The sequence below is a fragment of the Schistocerca piceifrons genome, chromosome 5, assembly GCF_021461385.2.
Source record: "Schistocerca piceifrons isolate TAMUIC-IGC-003096 chromosome 5, iqSchPice1.1, whole genome shotgun sequence".
NCBI lineage: Eukaryota > Metazoa > Arthropoda > Insecta > Orthoptera > Acrididae > Schistocerca > Schistocerca piceifrons.
Genome location: NC_060142.1, coordinates 631,563,072 through 631,586,776, shown reverse-complemented (window position 1 = coordinate 631,586,776; position 23,705 = coordinate 631,563,072).

Below are 23,705 nucleotides of genomic sequence, written 5' to 3'. Positions count from 1 at the left end.
ACATAGAAGAGAGAGCTAACAAACTATTTTCTAACATTTTTCTATCACTTCTTCACTGAGCTATAATATCCTCTCATGAAGTACTCAAAATGAATACTGGTTAAATGATAGATGAAACTATTAATGACAATAGGTTTCACTGTAATATGAAACTATACTCTTTCCCACTCCGTACAACAAAAATGCCGTATTTCTCGAAGTACCTACTTATGGTTAAAAAGTAAACACCACTTTGACAAGTGCCTGTATATGAGCAAAAAGTAATAAATATGAACAGGTGGTTACTGCATAACACCCATATTTGAAGACGTTGGTACCGAGTTCTAAACTCGTTACATTTAAAATTTACAAACCACCACGCAAGTTCCGAGTCACAGATGTGTACCATTATGTTTACGTTTTTCTGATGCACGGAAAGAACATTTTAAATATCTCTAAACAGGTAAGTTACTTTCCGTTACGCGTCATACAAAATCGAATATGTTATTCACAATATTGTAAAAAGTAGCGTGAATGGGTTAATCACCCACAATGAATTAAGCTGTATCTCCAGAGTTGGAGAAAACATGACGGACAATTGAGCGAGCTATGTAAGAGCTCTATTAGTGGTGCTGACGTACGCTGTTCTGTAGGTGTCGCTGACTGGGAATGTCTAATGACATTCAAAACTGTTCTGTGTACGGTTGGTTGGCACTGCGGCCTGCTTGGAAACACATTGATTCATTCACAAGCATCAACAGCGATTCAGTGTTAATGTGTGGACCGGCATTCTCGATGGCCGGTTGACTGGACCATACACTCTTTTATTCAGCCTCAGTTGACGGAGATAGCCGCGGCGAGTGACCGCGCGGTTTGAGGCGCCGTTACACGAATCGCGCGGCCCCTCCCGCCGGAGGTTCGAGTCCTCCCTCCGGCATGGGTGTGTGTGTTGTCTTTAACGTAAGTTAGTTTAAATGGTGTGTACATCTAGGGGCCGATGACCTCAGCAGGAATTCACGCACATATTAACATTTTTTGGACGGAGATATCGCATTTTCGTGGACCATGTTCTGCCAGTTCTGCTAAATGGTCTACCCGTGTATGTTAGACAAACGATGTATTTCCAGCACGATATGGACGCCAGCTCATTTCAGCACCGCCGTAAGAAATCATGTGACAGCCACCTTCGGAAATCGATGGACGGCTCAGGTCTGGACACCAGGGCCACTTGGCCTGACGTTTCTGTATTTCTTCCTCTGGCGGCAAATGAAGCAAGTGGTGTATGAAGCCAGCGTGGAAAGATAATAAGACCTCGTATCCAAAACTGTCGTAATTTTGATCACAGTGTAAGTAACGGTCTGTGTGCGTCGGTTTCAGTAAACCGTATGGCCCAGGCTACCATCTTTTTTCTTGAAAACTAGCACATTAAGAAAATTCAACCTTCCGCCTTCTTCCTCCTCCATACTAAACTGAATCTTTGGATTGATCCCCTTGAAATGTTTGTTAAAACTATGCAATTCCTGCCTATCATAATGCCACAAACAGACGTATTATCCATGTTTAAATATTTCCTCACAACCATGTAGTGCAAATGGAACGATTAGGCCTATGAACAGATGGATGTTGTCGCTAGGGGGAGCCCCTTAAGCCCTCTGATACCAAACTTCTGTAGGGAAAAATTCGAGGAGGGGGCACTGGAGACTGCGAACAAGAAACCGAATATTTGGATCCGGTACGTGGATGACACGTTTGTTTTGTGGTGGCTTGGAAGGGAAGAACTCAGGCACACGGATCGTTACCTACACCGTGATCCGAACCCCGACCCCCAACAAGAGCGAGGCATCATAGAAACGTTGATGGAGAGAGCAAGGAAAATCTGAGAAAAGAGCGTTAAGGCTACCACGTAGAAATCATAGCGATGCTCAAGTGCCGGTGAAATCGAAAATTTTCCCGCCTCCCGTGAAGTACGTGACTGACCGCATAGGAAAAAACTTGAAAAATCGGAACATCGTGGTAATATACAAACCCAGCCGGAGGATACAAGATAACCTAAAATCGGCCAATGATGCTCGCCAACCACTGAGAGAAGCAGGAATTTATAGGATTCCATGTAGTTGTGGGGAGGTGTACGTGGTAACTACAAAAATAACGGCCAAAAAAGGGCGAGAACAACACAAGCGCAATTGCAGGAGAGAGGAGATTGACAGATCACCTGTTCTGGAACATGCTTTACTGCCTGGAGTCCACCACATTCATTGTCATAGGATTCAAGTATTGGCAGCCAAAAGCGGGTACCATGAAAGGTTATACGGAGAGGCCACAGGGATTGTTATTGTGAAACATCTAGCAATTAACTTTTACAGCAGCGTGCTGTTACATTACCGTCTTTTATTGTATTATGTCATTATAGGACATGCTGTGGTCCCAAGAGAAAATACACTGTTGACACTAACACCCAAGGAATTCCAATAAGAAGGAGGAGGGCGTGAAACTGAATGACATTTGAATTACAGTGCTGAAGAAGATATGTATTAGTCTTCCACTATGGTGTGATAGCAACAGCGGACAACGGCAGTCGACAACGGCCAACTGCGCTCACGCAGTCAAAACATGTGACGTCACGCCACTGCGGGGAGGCACGCGGAAGCGGAATTTCACTGTAGTCAGTAGCGGACATTTGACACAACTACGATACCCCTTAAAAATGTCTTCCGCAGATGGGGACGAAACGTCGGGTTTTAAAGTAAAATCCATTCGACCAGGGCATAATAGCCCCTACCACTTTATTAATTACGACATTTCCAGTAGTGAATGTTTACATTCTACAGTTATACAACTGCTGTTACGAGGCTTTCCAGATGCGTGGTTGATTTAAGCTATTTGATTTCGTTGTCGTTTAGGAGACATCCAACGCATTTGTCACAACAGCCCATTAATCTTCATACTAAATATTCAAAAGTTTAAGAAAAAAGTACAGAGAGGATTTAAACATGCGATGGTAAAGTTCAAATAACGTTCTGAACTCACTTAGGTTTTTGTTAAAAAATAATTATAGTTCATTGATCATCTTTTGTGACTGAATGATCACAATGATAGAACTATTGCTTCCTGACTGCATACCAGAGCAGTGCACCATGTTATACAGGGTGTTACAAAAAGGTACGGCCAAACTTTCAGGAAACATTCCTCACACACAAATAAAGAAAAGATGTTATGTGGACATGTGTCTGGAAACGCTTAGTTACCATGTTAGAGCTCATTTTAGTTTCGTCCACCTACGCTCAATGGAGCACTTTATCACGATTTCATACGGGATACTCTACCTGTGCTGCTAGAACATGTGCCTTTACAAGTACGACACAACATGTGGTTCATGCACGATGGAGCTCCTGCACATTTCAGTAGAAGTGTTTATACACTTCACAACAACAGATTCGGTGACCGATGGATTGGTAGAGGCGGGCCAATTCCATGGCCTCCACGCTCTCCTGACCTCAACGCTCTTGACTTTCATTTATGGGGGCATTTGAAAGCGATTGTCATGCATCCTCGCTATCGGAGGACATTTTGAAGATTTCCTGCAACAAAGTGTTTGAAGTCATGCTGATACGTTCTGTTGCTGTGTGTTTCCATTCCATGATTAATGTGATTTGAAGAGAAGTAATAAAATGAGCTCTAACATGGAAAGTAAGCGTTTCCGGACACATGTCCACATAACATATTTTCTTTCTTTGTGTGTGAGGAATGTTTCGTGAAAGTTTGGCCGTACCTTTTTGTAACACCCTGTATATTATGTATTATGAATTTCTATGAACCTACGGAAATTACGATGTTAAGTGGCATCGGTTCACTGTAAACTTCCAAAATTATTCCAACTTCAAGTGCTTGTGTTCAGACTTGAAGTTCGACACTAGCGTCAAATCATTCCAGTCCAACTCATCCTAATTCACTGAAATATCGAATTCAACTCTGTCCAATATGCTAAAATTATAACGACTCTAAACTCACTGAAATATTCTAAATTCATAGGAACTTATTCCGAAAAATATTATAAGTGTCCACTACGAAAGCCCGAGAATTTCGCAAGTCTCCTAACTTGGGCGAAGCATTTCCAAAATTTCAGGTCGCGAGTTACTCGCGATTCTGCAGTCACACGTCTGCAGTGATCCAGCTCTATAGAGTGACTCTCCCAGACCAAGATGGCCGCCGACTATCAGGACCTTTGTCCTTCGTTATGAAAATTCTTATACATTTTCCATAGATTTTAACAATGTGTATATATATATATATATATATATATATATATATATATATATATATATATATATATAATGTGAAAGACTAGACTTACATGTCCTCAGCTTCTCGATAATGGCCTTAGTTTTCTGCTACGTCTTTGAGTTTTCTCACAAATTACGGTGTTGTCAGCGCAATAGGTGGTTTACAATATTTTAATATTTGGAAAGCGTTAATAAATGACACATTGCCTAATTTACTATGCTTTAGCAAATTTATATCAGTTTATTACATATTATGTGAGATATCGATGTCCTTATAACTCAGAATACATACTCTGGTCCTTACAAAAGTTCCATTCCCATGTTCTGATAGGGCTCCTCAAGCTCTGCTCGTTGACACATGTATGATCAAAATCGCCCAATACGTTGGAAACATCTTAATTTTTTAGTTTTATATTATTTGCAAACCTTAGATAATTAACAGCTCTAAATCTATTGCACTGTCTGAGGGTGCGTTTCCATGCAATAACTCGTCTTAATTTACGATTTTTATAGATATGCTTGGTTATTTAACAGCTGTCTTGCATTGAATTTTACAGAATATTGGCCTGTTTACCAAGTAATACAGTCTCTTGTTTCCGCCCTACCAGCTTGCCCACCCGTGGTCCCTAAAGGCCGAAAGCGCCGTGTATTCCCAGATCACGTGACAAACCACGAGTTTACCTTCTGCACTCCTGCAGCCGTGGTGTTTCTCAAACTACCACTCTGCCATTCAGGGAGGATGAACTCTGTCATTCACTCAGCTGAGTGACGGAAGTATGGCCGCCACCTGCCGACAACCGCTGAGCCCCGCCTCTTTGAGTCCAGCCCGGCACTGCTGGCCATTACAGCCCCTAAGCTGTCAAGTTCATCAAGAGGGCTCAGTCGCATCTCCCTTCGAATGTTCTGGCGTATGGTTGTATTTGACTGCAACCGCATTCGCAACTGAACATAGGACGTTAATCCAACAACTAATCTGTTGTGTTACCCTCACTGAAAGCTCTAGCAACTTCACTCTGTGCAAAGTCACTGAAAATACACTAATCAACCAGAGAATTATGACCACCGAACCACATAACCCTGTCCAGGCGATAGCAGCGTCACCTGGCTAGGAGTGACTGCTAGTCAGACACACTCATTGTGCATGTATTATCAATGAGCGTGCTGTCCGTGGAATGGGAAAGATGCACGATCTAAGTTTGACCGTGAGCGGATTGTGATGGCACAGAGGCTCGGCACGAGCCTATCGGAAAGTTGCATCACATTTCGTGTGTTCGAAGAGTCATTTTTTGAGTGCCTTCAACACGTGGCGAAAACAAGTTGAAACCACGTCCAAACGTCGTAGGTTTGGGTGTCCACCACGTGTCGAAAACAAGTTGAAACCGCGTCCAAACGTCATGGGGTTGGGTGTCCACGCCCTATTACATATGTCGGAGGTCATAGGTTGGGAAGACTGCTAAAACGGAGCAGGCGGCGAATTGTGGCAGAACTTACATCGCACTTTAATGCTGGGCAGAGTAGACGCGTGTCTGAACACACAGTGCAACGAAGACCCCTAACGAGGGACCTCCGCATCCAATGACCCATGCTGGTGCCACTGTTGACACCACGACATTGGAACCTACGACAGAAATGGGCACTGGACGTTGGCGCAGTAGCAGAGTGTTGCATGGACTGATGAATCCCGATACCCTCTTCACATGCCGATGGTAGATATCGAATCCGTCGTTTTCCAGGGGAACTGTTCCTTGATACCTGTATGGAGACAAACTGGCGGCAGCTCCATTGTGCTCTGGGGAACATGCACGTGGGCATCCACGGGTCCAGTGGAGCTCGTGCGACGTCCCTTGACAACCAAGGAGTATAGTACACTGGTTGCAGACCACGAACACTCCTTCATGGCGATCACGTTTCCCGATAGCAGTGGAATTTTTCAACAAGATAATGCACCATGTCACAATGGCACGGGCGTGATGAGGTGGTTTCAAGGAACACAGAGGCGATGTCCAATTGATGTGCTAGTGTCTGAACTCGCTATATCTGAACGCTAACGAACACATCTGGGATGTGATTGAACGTGGCGTCAGAGCTTATCATCCCCCTCCCTGGAATTTATGGGAATTACGTGACTTGTGCCGAAGGTGGAGATACCAGCTATAAGGTATATGATCATAATGTTCTGACTGATCAGTGTAAATAACCACTACTACATCAGTTAATTTGGAAAATAAAGCATCGATGGCTGGTTTAAAAGACATTAGACTGTCCATCAACATTACAGGCGCCGCACCTTGTAGAACTAACTTTCTAATAGTACTTAAAATTATGACAAACGGAATAGCTGTTGCGCAACTATAGTCAGATCAGTATACAATGAATAGAACTCAAACACTGATTACGTTACAGTTTCGTATTTGTGTACGTTCTTCAGAAACCTACAGCTTGTTGTTAATGCCTTGCCTCTTAGATCATTGTCCTGTGCCTTCACATCTCATTCACAAGTACTGCATTCTCCAGAACACTGGCTGACTGGCAGGTCGGCATTACCTACCTTTCCCAATACTTTCAGCAGTCTCAGATTCATTAGCCACTTTTTGTCACTAGAAACTAAGATTTTAGCAGAGAATAAGAAAGTCTGCGTAAATGGACGGTTACATTCTCTTGGGATTTCCCAAAATGACGTTCCTCAGAGAGGAAACAAAGACAGTTTAATAAATGCAATGGATATTAATGTATTGTATTGTTAATGCCTCTACTTATACATGCTGAAGCTGAACCACATTGACAAAGTTTCGTAGGTTGCTGTTGGTCAGTTTCTTAACATTTTGATGTAAGGGGCAATTGGTCTCTTTTTGGTTCATCAAATGGCAGTTGTACTTTCTTTGATTTCTTACCCTGTTTACTTCTATACCTGAACTACACTGGAAAATGTGCACAAAAATGCAACTGTCGGCGGTAAGGGGTGTGACTTGTTTGGGAACAAACTTGTTCTATTCACTCATTACTCTGTTATTTAGGAACACATTGTACAGAAATTTCGGACATGTTTAAATGTCCTGAATACAACATCCGTCACAATGAAGGGGAAGGAAGTCATTGTTATTGAAAAACTAAATAAACGTCCAGATTCGTTAGATTTTGTAGAAACAAAATAGTAGTGTCGACATGTTTGCAACTTCTTAAACGTACGAGCCATGTTATTTTCGTCACGTATGTGATATGAATTTCATAACAGAACTATGATACATTTTTCTGCAGCTGGCACGACTGAAAGTGGGATTTGTTAAGATAATCTGAATTTTCGGTTTAGTTAACAGTTGCCATTGAAATGCTAATCCAAAGAGTAGGATACGCCTCTTCAGTGTTTCTCTTGATTTGATAATGAGAGGCTAGTTCTCGGTCATACGTCGGAGCTTCCTATCTAACAGGCACGATATTTCGGAAACTGATCATGATGATATCATCAGGTGCCCTCATTAACAGTTCATCATTTCACCTGATGGATCAAATGTTACAGCTAATCTCTGAAGTTTAAAGTTTAATTTGGAGCATTTATGCATTCCGTAACTTGCTAGTTTGTGGCTTTTCGGAAGCATAAATATGCTCACATGTCTCACTTGTTATTCCACGATTGAGATTTGACAATTGCCGCAGTACTTCCAACAATTCTACATTGTGCTTTTTTATAACACAACTGCATCAGTTACATTGAACTGTGACTTTTTTTTTCTTTTGTTACAGAGTGATTTCCTCGTCCGTCTTGTTGTTGTGCTTCAGTACGGTAAGTACCGAACATGGGAACGCTAAAAATACGAAGAACTCTGCAGCTCTCTCCCGGGAAAACGCCTACGTGTATGAATGAAACTAGAGCACGTTTTTGTACAAGCATACGTGTTATTTCAAGAACGGAAGCAAGCGATCGTAAATCTTTGTGGTTGTTGAACTACTCAACTTTCCCATTGAATTTATTGCTACAGATGAAGAACACAATTTTAACAGTGATTATGTTGAGCACTGGATTTAGTGCAACTGCTGGGTCCATAATAATGTGTCTTCTCTGCATACGGGAACAGGCTAATCCTAGTGGATGTCGGCCCCTTCTGACTTTTGCGTGAACTCCCATATGATGCGAACGTGCATCAAGGTTTCAGGTAACCCGGAATTCGAAACTAAAACCCAACGCTGTTGTAGCCTTAGGACTACAGTATATCTAATAATGCGCGCGCAAGAGACAGTTCTTGAGAACATTTTGGAATTGTGTGCCACTGTTTTATTTACCGGCGAAGTTCAGTCACTTCGATTAAAAATAAACTGCGTCAAAACATACCGAGTATGCCATTTAGTGACAAGTTTCTGTACGGTTTACTGTACCATTCGGAGTGGAAACCTGGAAGGCCCTCACAGTATATCACCAGAAATATTAAACCATTGTATCTAATTATCTTCTTCGTCTTAGTCTACCTGTTTAAACCTACTATCGTATATAACTCTGAGGAATAGATCTGATATCTTCATAGACTTTTATTACATAGTGGACACTGACTTCTATTAACAGCTTATATTGAAAATCATCACTGAACATTTGAGAAGCATCCTAAATCCTCACTGAACGCAAGCTGAAGTGGACCGTATTCACCTCATTTTGACTCATAACACAAACTCATGTTTCGTCCATGCTGAAATAGCATCTTACCTTTAGATGGTACATCGCACAGATCTAACGAAAACACACTTAAAATCTTTCGATTGTTATGGCACAACCGCAATAACAGTGTCTTATTTTTCAGACGGGAACACTGAAAATTGGTGGTGTGTATTCTCTTTGCAGTCTTTGCAACTTGTAAGAATTTTCGTAGTTACCATAAACAAACGACCTTCTATTTCTTTTGGCTTCCTGGATTTCTTCATACAGTCACCTTAAAATGATTTTTTTTTTTTCGTATTTAACATTTCAGATTTATACAGGGTTACTACAGCTGTTCACACACAAAGTTTCTTTAACTTAGCGAAGTAAAATTATTCACCTACAAGTTCAACGTAGTAAGTGCATAAGGTGAAGATCTGACATAGGATTCACGGAGTAGTCTGGTAGTGCAGCATGATTTGATAAAACTATCGTTTTATGTATAGATCATAAATCTATCTAAAATAACATGAGTGGATTTTTTAATCTCCTTCTAAAACTGTTACAAAGTAACGTTGAACGTATACCACAATATTACTGTAATACTTCTGTTTCCTGTAGCAAGATATTTATATTGCTTACAAGCTAGTGCCTTAGTCTATACGTTTCTTTATCGTTAGTAGCTAGCAGGGTTAGCAGTCTTGTAGGAAACTGATGACCAGGACTCTAAGATTATCTCAAGTATTTTTGTGTTCTCCATATTCTTGACGCATCGTAGAATACTGTCGTTTAGATTATCTCCTCAAAATAGATATACGGAGATATGGCACCAGTGCTGATTCCGTGAAAGTATTTCTTGAAGTTTCTTTCATTAAACTTCCTTGCTGTAATATCTTTTCTGAAACTTGTTGATATATCTGTTTTATGAAATAATGGTACAGCTGAGATTATTGGAAGAAATAACGCGTAACGATTACCTCCGATTTTAGCTGCCGTATTCTATTCGTTTCGCTAGTTCACTGTCAGCAGCTTTCTGAGTATGTGAACCACATTCGTTACAGAGACTTTCATTTTTAATGGACGTGGTTACCAATGCCTGCTTGGGAAAAGCGTCACGCTTTTTATTTCCAGGGATTCCAGAGCACCCATTCACTGAAGTCGTTAGATATTTTCGTGGTTTATGTACTGGATTGGTACAAATGTTCTGGAAATTTCTAATTAATTACACGGTTGACGTGCTGTCGTATATCATGACTGTGTTTTTTTTTTTTCAGTGGTCTCCTGCAAGTATCAAGGCAGTCACCTGGACTGTCGTCACGGTAGAGTCACAGTCCAGGTGTCACATTCAATAGCCACTCAATAGTTTTTGACGCCTGAAGAATTACGTGAAACACAGTGATTATCTTAAACGATGTTCTACACTGTTTAAGACAACGTTAATGAACTCTCCTCGTATAATTTCACGTACTGGGAGCCGTGGTGGTCTGTGGTCAATACTGAATTGTGAATATTGGCCATCTGTAACCCTTGATTTGGAGCCAGAGGCTCGTACAAGGGTTATCCCACTCAGAGAGGAGTAATTTTGTACATTTCTTTTTTCTTCCATTTAGGCCTGTTGCTTCTCATTACGTCCTTTCAGGCTGTTCAATATTTGACTGAGATGTATATCACAGATCGTCGATGACTGAAAACAGTGTCACCTTCAGCAATGTGTTACTCGGTTTGGTGTCTTCACAAACTTTGGGGAAAACGTTTTCAGTTGGAATTACCCTTGTACGATCGACAAGACGCAAATTACTGCCACTAACCTGCACTTATCATTTGGCTTTATCTCAGAAACTGCTTGCTGGTTTATTGTTCCACGTAATGCCACGAGTACAGTACTGTATTGGGTTAGACACACTCCGGATAATCTATTGTTACGTGGGAAACACAATGTGCAATGCACGGAAGTGGGTACCATTTGCTTGCAGCCGTCTGTAATATAATGCAGTGCATAGAGACCGCGTATGGCATTGTTCCCTGAAGTGGGAGCACTAGAAGTAATTATGTGGCTCCTTTGTTGCAAAGTTAGGATATTGGGCAGTCGAGTTAATGTCATTAAATATTGCCAGTTCATGAGTCTTTAAAATTTTTGGTGACCACGGTGACAAAAGCAAAGTTCGAGCGTTTTCTCTGAAAAGCTACAAATTGACACAACACTAAAAACTCCCTATTCACCCTCTATTCTGTATCAGACTATTACTATTTCTTGTTTTGGCAATATTGTAATTATTGGCTCTTTATTGTTCCTTGTGAAAAATTTAATTATAGTCCTTAAGGCCGACTCTCACATTTGCCTTGTGTTTTAGACGTTGTTGAAGCAGGAGATTGTTGCATACATTAGTTGCATGCGTGGACAGGAATGTTATTATTTCGTATACTCTGTAAAGCTTTGACTTTGTAGGTAATGAGAAAAAAAGCAATTAAGGTTTACATGTAAGTAATGACTAAGGCACAAACATTGTAGTCAGAGAAATAAAGACACTTCCCCTGAATTTCGCAGGGTTTCTGGTGATCGTTAAATCAGTATGTAAAGTTCTCGTTCTTTAACCGATTATGTAAACGAACGTGATCAGAAATTTAAAACAATCGTATATGAAATAATAAATTATTGGGGGCGAAAACGTATAACAAGTTACTAACATTAATAATTTATTCCATCTTTTTTTTAAAAAAGTAAATATTGGACCATCGTTGTAAAGTAGTGTAAATCACACCCAGAAAGACAACTAAAATACCACTAAGCTTCAAGCAACCCACTGCAAATCAATGAAATTATTTCTAAGTTCGGTCGCAAATACAACTGGATAAATTCTGTTCACTAACAAATCGGTTATCAGATAAGTAAATACTGCTTAATTTACTGAACAAACGAGTGTTGATGAAATGGTTTGCACAAGAAATCAAAAAACAACTTTACTAAATAATGAAGAGAAATGTTATATATGGCTGTAAATTACTAAATAACATTAAATGTTATAATCGTTCTCGAAATGCTGAAATAGTGAGTTGCCTCTCTTTCAGTCAGAATCGCGCCACCTACAAATAAAGTTTACTTGCACAAGGCAAACTCATCAATTTCACCAAAAACGTTTATAGAATTCCACAGTTCTAAGTAATTTGGAATCATTTGCACGAAATAAAAAAACAACAATTTAACACATCTGCAACGCCGAAATACGAACATCAAGCAAATTAAACACTTTCAAAAACTCAGTCATGAAATAAAAAGACTGAACATCTCATTTTCAGGCTGCCAGTATTGTTACACTTAAATTATTTTTCTCTTATTTTTATAGCAGTTTCATTCGAACTGGAATGATGTTCATAATCTGTTGATTGATAAATTGAATGAAACAAGAGACTGTCACATTATTATCAAAAAATGTAAATTGTTTGTCAACAAAGCAAAATGGCTTTAATTTTGAAACATGTTCCTTTAATTAACCCATGGATTGAATATTCACTAACGACACTCAGTTCTATTACAGTAGGAAAAGTGCAAGATCCTAGTACAGATAACAATGACTAAGGTTAGTGACCACATCAAAGAGTTAGAATTTTACATGACTATGTTATTGTTTAGTTCAGGATTTTCAGATCTAAGTTAATCTGTTATGAACAGTGCAGAATTTTATGATTGGTATTTTGCTATGATGATGTGTGCATCTTTAGAGGACGAAAGGTTACGCAGAGAAATATGCTTTGAACCATGGCCTTGAACTACCACTACCGTGTCACAGGTTGTTGATGCAGTTCGGACGTCGGTGTCAGTGTTTACGACTTTTCTGTGTTTCAATCGCTATTTGTTAGAAAAGTGTTAGTCCCAAACTTCTTATTTTGCAGGAGTGACAAAAACCTGTTTTCCGGCAATACTTCACGTGTTGAAACTTTCTATGCAGTCTTAAACTTTATTTATGCTAACATATCTTATTAAAACTTTTTAAATATTTACGTTAACTTAGGCAAGGAACAGGAACATATTTCAACATTGGGCTTTTGCCCTTTTAATTAATAGTGGGGTTTAATGAAACATGGTTGCTTCGAAAGTTGCGTAAACCACAATTTGTTGATAAAAATATAGTGAATTATGGACAACATATGACAGAATGAGAACAATATTAGTTATTGTTACTGAAGTTTTTAAATCAGTCTCTTATCTTTTAAGAAAAATAATCTCACATAGAATTTAACTAACTTTTGCAAAACAGAATTCAGTGTAGAATCAATATTCATATTGTTTGAAAACTTAAGTTCTCATTTTGTCAGTGCGACAATATAGATCTATTATTTCTTTGTAAATGTGTTTTTCTCTGTCTTAAATGTATGGGAGAATTTTAATTATGTCATTGACTTTTCCTTCCTTCAATGGCAGTTTTTCTTTGGGGAATGGCACTAATCGGGAAGCTGAATCCTGATGTAAGGATACTTATAAAGGATGAATGTGTTTTCAATTTATCCTTTGATTAATGGTCTTGTAAGGACTGTTCCTGATTGTTGATTGTCGTGAACAAAATGTAGAAGTTACTAATATAGTGTACTTTCTTAGATTGGTCCTCATAATTTAACTTCTACTGATAAAGGTCTTTTGCAGTCACTACTTGGAATTATCAGCTCAGTGAGTCGATGTACTGTCCAAATTTTATCGTGATTTTGCAGGAATATTTTGATAACATAAAATACCAGTCACAGTCCAGGAATCTGTAACATCTAACTGGGAAGAAAAGCTGTTTCATTTAATTTGTTTGTATATGTTAGACTTAACAAAAATTTTGGGGTAGTATATTTTCTTTCACCCACAACAGTTGTTAGAGAATAAATGAATTTCATCATACTGAGCTGGAAAGAATTCAGGTAATCGGAAAGGAAAGAGCATGCCTCATAAGGGCCGTTTCTGCCGACCTTCATGACAGATACGCATTACTGCTTTAATTGTTTTTATATTGTGTACATAAAAAATACTATCTGGGACAAGGAATTTAGGTATTGCTATGATTTTCTTTTAACCATTGTGATGGCACTTGCTGGATGTTTCCCAAGAGTTATAAGTAAGATACAATGCGTTTCCCATGCAGAGCTACCCACAACACAATATAGCACCTCCGCATACCGCGCTCACAAAGATACAATGCAACCAAGCCAGAGATGTCCAGAATGAAATTTTCACTCTGCAGGAAAGTGTGCGCTGATTTTGAAACTTCCTGGCAGATTAAAACTGGGTGCCGGACAGAGACTCGAACACAGGACCTTTGCCTTTCCCGGGCAAGTGCTATACCAATTGAGCTACCTAATCACGACTCACGACCCGTCCTCACAATTTTATTTCCTCCATTACCTCGTCTCCTACCTTCCAAACTTCAAACAAGTTCTCCTCCGAAACTTGCAGGACTAGCACTACTGGAAGAAAGTTCGGAACGTAGGAGACGAGGTACTGGCGGAAGTAACATTTTGAGCACGGGTCGTGAGTCGTGATTGGGTAACTCAGTTGTTAGAGCACTTGCCAGCGAAAGGCAAAGGTCCCGATTTCGAGTCTCGGTGCGGCACACAGTTTTAATCTGCCAGGAAGTTTCAAGCGAGCGATATGACAATATGATTACAGTATGTGTTAGTCTTTACTTAATGCAGTTAGTTCATAGTATTTCATCTGCGCAATTAAATCTTATTTTGTGATTTTGACCATTCGATATCTTATTTTGTGATTTTGACCATTTGATGTTTGAACGACACACTGTATCTCTCACATTGAATCAATGTTCGATAAGTGGCGCACTAGCGCCTTGGGTAAAGCGTGCATGTGCGAATATGACGTGTGGAGACTACGTCAAATGTGGGAATAGCAGAGAGGGGAAATGTTTACCACCCGCAACCCAATTAACTCCTCCCCTCGCGCTGCGCCAAGCCGCAGCCTGCAAGACTGTATTGTTCCCGTTCATACTCACTGTTTCCAAAAACCTATTTAACGTACAGTTTGGATATTGTCTTTTCGCCCTGAATACAGTGACAAATTTTTCATTATATACTTCGAAGATTCTTCGTACTTACCTTGGATTGTACCTAGTCTAACATTCATTATGGCATTCTCCTATTTGTTTTCACGTAAAAAATGGTTCAAATGGCTCTGAGCACTATGGGACTAAACAGCTGAAGTCATCAGTCCCCTAGAACGTAGAACTACTTAAACCTAACTAACCTAAGGACATCACACACATCCATGCCCTAGGCAGGATTCGATCCTGCGACCGTAGCGGTCACGCGGTTCCAGACTGAAGCGTCAAGAGCCGCGCGGCCACACCGGCCGGCCTTTTCACGTAAAAGACTTGTGTATACACCAGATGGATACTCACTTTGTTTGATAACTGGTTATTCACACGAGGCTTTGTTTTCATTAAATCAACTGAAATTGCATATCGCCCGAGTAAAGATAACATATGCCGTTGCCTAGGTCAATTTTCACTTAATAATGCCTGAAAATATCCATTTAAAGAAGGCTTTCAGCTAATACTTTTTCTGCCAAGTAATTGTGATTCCAAAGAAAGTTATTCGAATATAGGTTTGTAACTTGATGCCTTTTGACTTATTTCCAGCAGCTGTTAAGATATGGTATTTCTGCGTAGGTAAAGTAGGTGGGCTTAGCTCCCCTTTTATTTCATTGAATATGATGTACGAAACAAGATTCGTAGCGTTCCTTCGTCTAGCATCACAGGTACACCTATTGTTCCTATTTGGACACTAGCGGTCGTCTGCACTTCATGGCTTTTTTCCTTTTGTATCGTTTGTCTTACCTTTATATAGGTCATCTTGCTAATTGATTCTTTGTCATAGATTAAGAAATAATTGTTTATGTTGTGGTTGGCAGGAGAGCCAACATCGGGTTACTAGAGGAAGCCGAAAAGCACGCGTTTTAGCTCACGCAGGTTGGCGTGAGGTCTGGAAGAGGACAAAAAAATTAGAATTTAGAAAAAACGGACGTAGCTGGTGGAATACTTAACTTTAATCCATTAATGGTGAACGTCGCTCTTGACGGTACATGATTCAGTATCAATAGTAACTGGTAATGGCGCCTTGCTAGGTCGTAGCAAATGACGTAGCTGAAGGCTATGCTAACTATCGTCTCGGCAAATGAGAGCGTATTTTGTCAGTGAACCATCGCTAGCAAAGTCGGTTGTACAACTGGGGCGAGTGCTAGGAAGTCACTCTAGACCTTCCGTGTGGCGGCGCTCGGTCTGCAATCACTGATAGTGGCGACACGCAGGTTCGACGTATACTAACGGACCGCGGCCGATTTAAAGGCTACCACCTAGCAAGTGTGGTGTCTTGCGGTGACACCACAGTTTACTGGCGTCATGCTACCACTCTCGTTTTCCGTCGGCAGTGGGGGCCGATCGCCGCATACCGACTGGGGAGACAGGGTGTGGCCGTCCCCTTCACTCACATCTACAATATTTACAACGCGATCGGTATTTTTGGCGTATTCTGTTCTGCACATTACTGGAGGCGGCGTTTCGCTGATCTTGGTTTATGACGCACCCATAGCCGTTGTTTTCAGAATTGTTATTTATGGGTGCGGATTCATTCCTGTTACTGTACTCTTGTTGTCTATTATCGTCGGGACCGCGCCAATTATATGCATTATTTCTCTCTTGGAAACCGTTACTTTGACTATTTCCGAATCCTCCATTACCGTCATATCCATCGGCGGCACGAATGGATGCCAACAGCACTGTGCATTGCCGTACAGATTTCTGCTGTTATTGCAGTTGCTGTTGTTGTTGTTGTTGTTACTATCGTTACCATAATTACTAAATTCTTGATTTCCGGTGGACCCGACTGGTCCCTGCTACACTCATATTAGTTTTGACTACTCTCGTAAAAGAGGTCAACCGAATCCACGACCGTGAGAAAATATTCTAGGTCATAAGGTACCACAGTTACCAGTTTCTCACGAGTGTTATTCGGCAAACGACTCTTTAATATTCTCAAAAAATCGCCTATGATATTTGACTGCCCCAGTATCTTATCTTCTTCCAATATCTTTCGAAATACCTGCACAGTCCACCTTGTTTTATGTTAAATGACTGTAGGTCAGAAACTTCCATTCGCAGTCTTCCCTGAATTCTCTGCGACCAGTGTTTCTTTAGGAGGGCCTATTGAGAGTCTTCATACGTTCGACGAGGATCTGCCTCTTACGCTGCCAACAACCGCGCATCGCCGTATATGAAACCACCAACGAACTGAATCTTTTGCATTTCAAGCCAACACCGAGGTGAGACATTTCTAAAAGCTCTCATAAAGACAACTTGGTGCTCTTTTTTCTCTTTTTTTTTTTATTCTTGTGGGAAGACTAGGAATTGTCTCGTATATTATGACTGACGGTAGTTTGGGCATTACAAAAGTCAGATTGCGACGCCATCCTACGCCTTTTCGGAGGGGGAAACGCTGCGTACGACACTGGCCCATACGTTTGATTGTTTGCAAACTGTTCTCCTTCGCTTTTGCAATAACTTGACTCTGGAGAAACAGTTTTCATGTGACTACTGTCTAGTACTGTTTTCTGTTTTGATTAGCTGAGGAAGGCTGCTCTTCACTGATAAGTTTGGAACGATCTTTAGTTCTATAGCTTTCGTATCACAATCCATTCTAGCGAGAATTTTATGCCGTCTTTCATTGATGATCTCTTCAACGGCGTCAATATAAGTTTCTGTTTTTGGACGCACTTTTCAGCTGGGTAGAATCGCTGCCAAAGGCGCCGACCTCGGCCATCTCATTTAATCTTTTTACATCCTTACTGATAAGCCCGTACTCGGTTTTCAAAATCATTTGTGCTAAAGTAGGAAATACTACCTGTTGCATGAGTTTTTCTACATACCCGGTAAATTTTCGCGCACAGACTTCATTTCAGATACGTGTCTTTGAATTGTTGTTACCACTTGAGCTAAGCTTTCGTGTGCGTTTTGTGAACTACTGTGCACCGTTGCAAGTTCCTCGACTTGACGTGCACTTTGACCTTCATCTTCACTCATACTGGAAAGTTTTTTGTATAGGTTACTGTACAAATTAGTAAATTTTGTATCTAATTTATTGGTTGCATCTGTCAACTGTGTGTTCAAATTCGTATTCAAATTTTCGAAGCCGTTAGAAAGTGTTGTGACTTTTTGGTCTAAGATACTGGGACTCTGATCCAAATTTTCGAGATGAAATCGGTCTTCAGGTTGTTACAGGAGATGTAAAGAGTTTGAGAAGTAAATTCTTCACTTATTAAAAGATATAAAAGTGAGAAAAGTTTCTTATAGTTAAGAATGAAGGTGTCAGCAAAAATTAATAATTGTACTTGCATGGCTTTCGTGTGTTTCGTGTCTTTGTATATATATTTGTGTATGTTTCGTAAACCTGTGGAAACCAATCTTACGCAACATCAGACGTAGTGGTGAAAAGATAGTAATGTGTGACCATTCAAGTTCGCAATCGCCAAGCGATTCATCATCTGAAATGCAGAAAGTTTAACGAATCTATAGTGCCGAGCTGGATAAGCTGAACAGTGCTAATGGAAAGGTGAACAGTCATCAAAATGTCGACGACAATTTCATCCATATGTAGGTGGTCCAGTAGGGTGTTTCGGCCGCACAATGCAGTGGACACGTTAGTAGCTTACGGAATCCGTAGGCAGGTTCAGATAGTCACCCTGAGTGGACACTACAAACCGTTCACATTCCATCACGCGTGCGAATAACGCTCTGCAGGGTGCGGGAAAAAATAGCAGCGAGAAACTTCAAACAGCGGAGGCAACTCACGCCGAAGATTTAAGGACAATAGAAAAACAAAGGATAGAGAAAATGCAAATTCTTGTCGGGAATTAAAGGAAAGACACGCAGTCGACCTAAATGTAAAAAAGAAAGATAAATATTTCATTGAATGTGAAAAAGAATAAATGATAAGAAACAAAATTTGTAACATTTTCCTTAAATATGTATCGTTATTGATTTACATCTAATTTTAACATAGTGTAAGAAAATTTTTGGTAAAATATATCATATACAGAATTTGAAGCGAGGTTCCATGTAGCTGACACAGATTACTCAAATAGCATTTTAAATAATAATAGACATATATGCCAATATCTGAATGGCCAAATAGGTTTCTGACCCTTCAACCATGAAGGCAAATGACTTCACAGCGCGAGGTAGTCGCGCGGTCTCAGGCGCCTTGTCACGGTGCGCGCGGCTCTCCCCGTCGAAGGTTCGAGTCCTCCCTCGGGCATGGGTGTGTGTTTTGTCCTTAGCGTAAGTTAGTTTAAGTTAGATTAACTACAGTGTAAGCTTAGCAACCGATGACCTAATCAGTTTGCTCCCGTAGGATCTTACCACCAACACTTCACGTTGCCCTTCTGGGTTAAAAAATGTAACACGTATAAATTTGTGTAAATTAATAAGAAAAGCAAATTCAGCACTGTATGATATGTATATGAATCCACAGCCGACTGTTCGGGACAGGAGTGATGGCACTTGCTAGATGTTTCCAAAGACGTATACATAACACAAAAAAACGAAGTGAGGCGCTGTAGCAGAGATGCTGTTAGATTAGAGAGATTTGACTGTCGCTTTTCATTTTTTTTAAGTCAGCAGAAAGAGAGTAGTCCGTGGTGCGTCTTGACGAAGAGAGAAAGCGAATATTTTATCGCTAATCCTGTTGTAACATTTTTGTTAATAATGTTCGATTCTGGGTTAATATAAATAACGTTCAGTAAAATACAGGGCCTGTCTGTTTATCTGATAAGCAGTTCATCACACTGCATCGAAACATGAGTTTCTTTCATTAGGCAACACGGTCAACAATTAGGAACTTCCTTGGCGTCTGTACACAAGACGACCATCGCAGCAGAGAGAAGACGTAAAGTTTCTGACTGGGAAGAAAACAAAACTAAGAACATTTACTATTAAATTTCCTAGAAAGTTTTTTTCAGATGTGTTTGATGGCGTCTGTTCGGTAGCCGGCCGTAAAAGCATTTCATTAACTCCCGCTTATGGCTTCAAACTTAAGTCATAAAACATTTCCTATTCAAAAACTCTAATTCATTATCCAGCCAGTAGTAAAAATAAATACTGAGTTGGATAGAATTCAGATAGTTTAAAATGAAAGAGCGAATCTCATTAGGGCCTTTTTCTACCGGCCTCCGTGACAGATAAACATGACAGTTCTATTTGTTTTTATATTGTGTGCATAAAAAGCGGTAACTGTCAGTGGTCTCAAATAAAACCGTTGTGGGCAGAGAGCTTTATTATTATTACTCTATTTTTCATACAATCACGTACAGTGGAGACAGCGTTTTCCGATTCCCCGATTTTTCATCTGGCTTGTCATGCAAAGAACAGTAAAATTCCTTACTTCTTCTAATGTGAACAGACAGCTCAGCAACTTAGACACGAATCGCAGCAGCATTAAATGTGGAGATTTTAGGTTTTATTTTAGCTCTTCCCGGACACAGCAGAAGTCTAGTTGTAGTTGTCAACATTTAACATTTCGGTTGTTCCTTTAAATATTTGAAATACAAGTCATAGCTCAGTTTGACATTTGAAAAATTCTGTTTCAAGTGCCTTTACATTTTCTTGACATTAAAATTACAGTTAAAGTGTTTATTTGTTTCGCCACTGCAGTGACTCTCCGAAATAGGAAATAATTGGATGTGTTCTTGAACCTTTATTTTAGTGCCGGACGGCAGTGTGAAACTGGTATGTTTTCCACGTTTGTCCCCAGGACCGTTACCATCAAGTCTTCTAATCCATATTTTGTTCACGTCAAAAATAAAAAGAAATACATTCAAAAGTACCTCTTTTCTTTGAGTGCCAAGCATTATGGTATTTGAACGAATTATTTCTACTTTGCTTCCCTTGATTATTCCTTGGTCTTCTTCTCTTCACATCTTCATTGTCTACAAGGCTCTGTAGAAATATGTCCTGTTCATTGTTTTAAGAATAGTTCTTACCAAAATTATTGAACAAATCCGGACAAATCTCTTCGAAGGTAACAGTATCAAATCATTTCTCCTTACACTTAGAATCAGGATTATTACAATTAGTATTTCGATTACACTGATCAGCCAGAATTATGACTACCGATCGACTATCGATATTCACCCGTCCAGGCGATAGAAGCCTCATCTGGCGAGGAATGACTGCTACTGAGACACATACACAGTGCGTGTAGCATCACTGAGCGTACTATCCGCGTGTTAAAGGATGAAGGTGCGCGGTCTACCTGAGTTTAACCGAGGTCAAATTGTGTTGGCCAGGAAGCTTGGCACGAGCATTTCGGGAACTGTACGACTTGTCGGGTGCTCGAGGAGTGCTGTGGTGGCTGTCTTCAACACGTGGCGAAACTGACGTGAAACCACGTCTAGACGTCGCGGGGTTGGGCGTCCGCCTGTCATTACAGATGCCGGACGTTGCCGGCTGGACAGACTGGTAAAGCAGGACAGGCGGCGAACTGTGGCTGAACTAACGTCAGACTTTAATGCTGAGTAGATATGTGTGTCAACACTCAGGGCACCGAACACTCCTAACGATGGGCCTCCGCAGCCGACCAGCCATGGATCTTCCAATGTGAACACCAGGACATCGGCAACTACCACTGAAGTGGGCACGTAATCATCGGCACTGGACATGTGGCGCAGTTTCAGAGCGTAGTAAGGTCTGATGATTCCCAATACCTTCTTCGTCATGGCGACTGGAGGACGCGAGTTAGGCGTCTTACTGGGGAACAGCCGCGTGGGATTAGCCGAGCGGTCCAAGGCGCTGCAGTCATGGACTATGCGGCTGGTCCCGGCGGAGGTTCGAGTCCTCCCTCGGGCATGGGTGTGTGTGTTTGTCCTTAGGATAATTTAGGTTAAGTAGTGTGTAAGTTTAGGGACTGATGACCTTAGCAGTTAAATCCCATAAGATTTCACACACATTTGAACATCTTGAACAAAGGAACAGCTCCAAGACACCTATTCTGTGGAACGGAGACAAGCTGGCGGCGGCTTCATTACGCTCTGGGGTCATCTAGTTCCATTCTTCAACAAGATAATGCGCCATGTGACAAGGCCAGTAGTGTTATGCAGTCTTTCGAGGAACACAGTGGCGAGTTCCAATTGATGTGCTGCTCCTTCCCCCCTCCCCCACCCAACTCGCCAGATCTGAACGCGATCGAACATATCTGGGATGTAATTGAATATTACGTCATAGTTTATCGTCTCCCTCCCCGGAATTTGTGGGAATCAGGTGACCTATGTACGCAGATGTGGCACCAGCTCCCTTCAGCGACCTATCAAGGGCTCATTTCTTCCATGCCACTACACGTCGCAGCTGTTATCCGTGAGAAAGGTCGATATAGCAATTATTGAGTAGGTGGTTGTAATGTTCTGGCTGATCAATGTAACTAATAAAATATCTGCTTGAATACGGTAACTGCAGTTTAGTATTATTTAATCTTTCACTTACCGACAGTCATTCCTAATGCTTTTCATTGCAGTAACTTTCCTATCATGTTTACATCTACAGCTACATGGATACTCTGCAAATCACATTTAAGTGCCTAGCAGAGGGTTCATAGAACCACCTTCACAATTATCTATTATTCCAACCTCGTATAGAGCGCGTAAAGAATGAACACCTATATCTTTCCGTACGAGCTTTGATTTCCTTTATTTTATCGTGGGAATCGTTCCGCCCTATGTAGGTCGGTGTTAACAAAATATTTTCGCATTCCGAGGAGAAAGATGGTGACTCGAATTTCGTGAGAAGATTCCGTCGCATTGAACTACGCCTTTCCTTTAATGATTCCCAGCCCAAATCCCGCATAATTTCTGTGACACTCTCTCTCATATTTCGCATTAATCCAAAACGTGCTGCCTTTCTTTGAACTTTTTCGATGTACTCCGTCAGACCTACCTGGTAAGGATCCCACACAGCGCAGCAGTATTCCAAAAGAGGACGGACAAGCGTAGTGTAAGCAGTCTCCTTAGTAGATGTTACATTTTCTTAGTGTCCTGCCAATAAAACGCAGCCTTTGTTTAGCCTTCCCCACAACATTTTCTATGTGTTCCTTCCAATTTAAGTTGTTCGCAATTGTAATACCTAGGTATTTAGTTGAATTTACGGTTTTTAAATTAGACTGATTTATCGTGTAACCGAAGTTCACGAGTTCCTTTTATGGGTACTCACGTGGATGACCTCACACGTTTCATTATTTAGGGTCAACTGCGACTTTTCGCATCATTCAGATATTTCTTCTAGATCGTTTTGCAGTTTGTTTTGATCTTCTGATGACTTTATTAGTCGATAAACGACAGCGTCATCTGCAAACAACCGAAGACGGCTCCTCAGATTGTCTCCCAAATCGTTTATATAGATAAGGAACAGCAAAGGGCCTATAACACTACATTAGGGAACGCCTGAAATCCCTTCTGTTTTACTCCATGACTTTCCGTCGGTTACCACGAACTGTGACCTCTCTGACCGGAAATCGCAAATCCAGTCACATAACGGAGACGATATTCCATAAGCACGCAATTTTACTACGAGCCACTTGTATGGTACAGTGTCAAAAGCCTTCCGGAAATCCAAGAATACGGAATCGATCTGAAATCTCTTGTCAATAGCACTCGGCACTTCATGTGAATAAAGAGCTAGTTGTATTTCACAGTAACGATGTTTTCTAAACCCATGTTGACTGTCTGTCAATAGATCGTTTTCTTCGAGGTAATTCATAATGTTCGAACACAATATATGTTCTAAAATCCTGCTGCATAT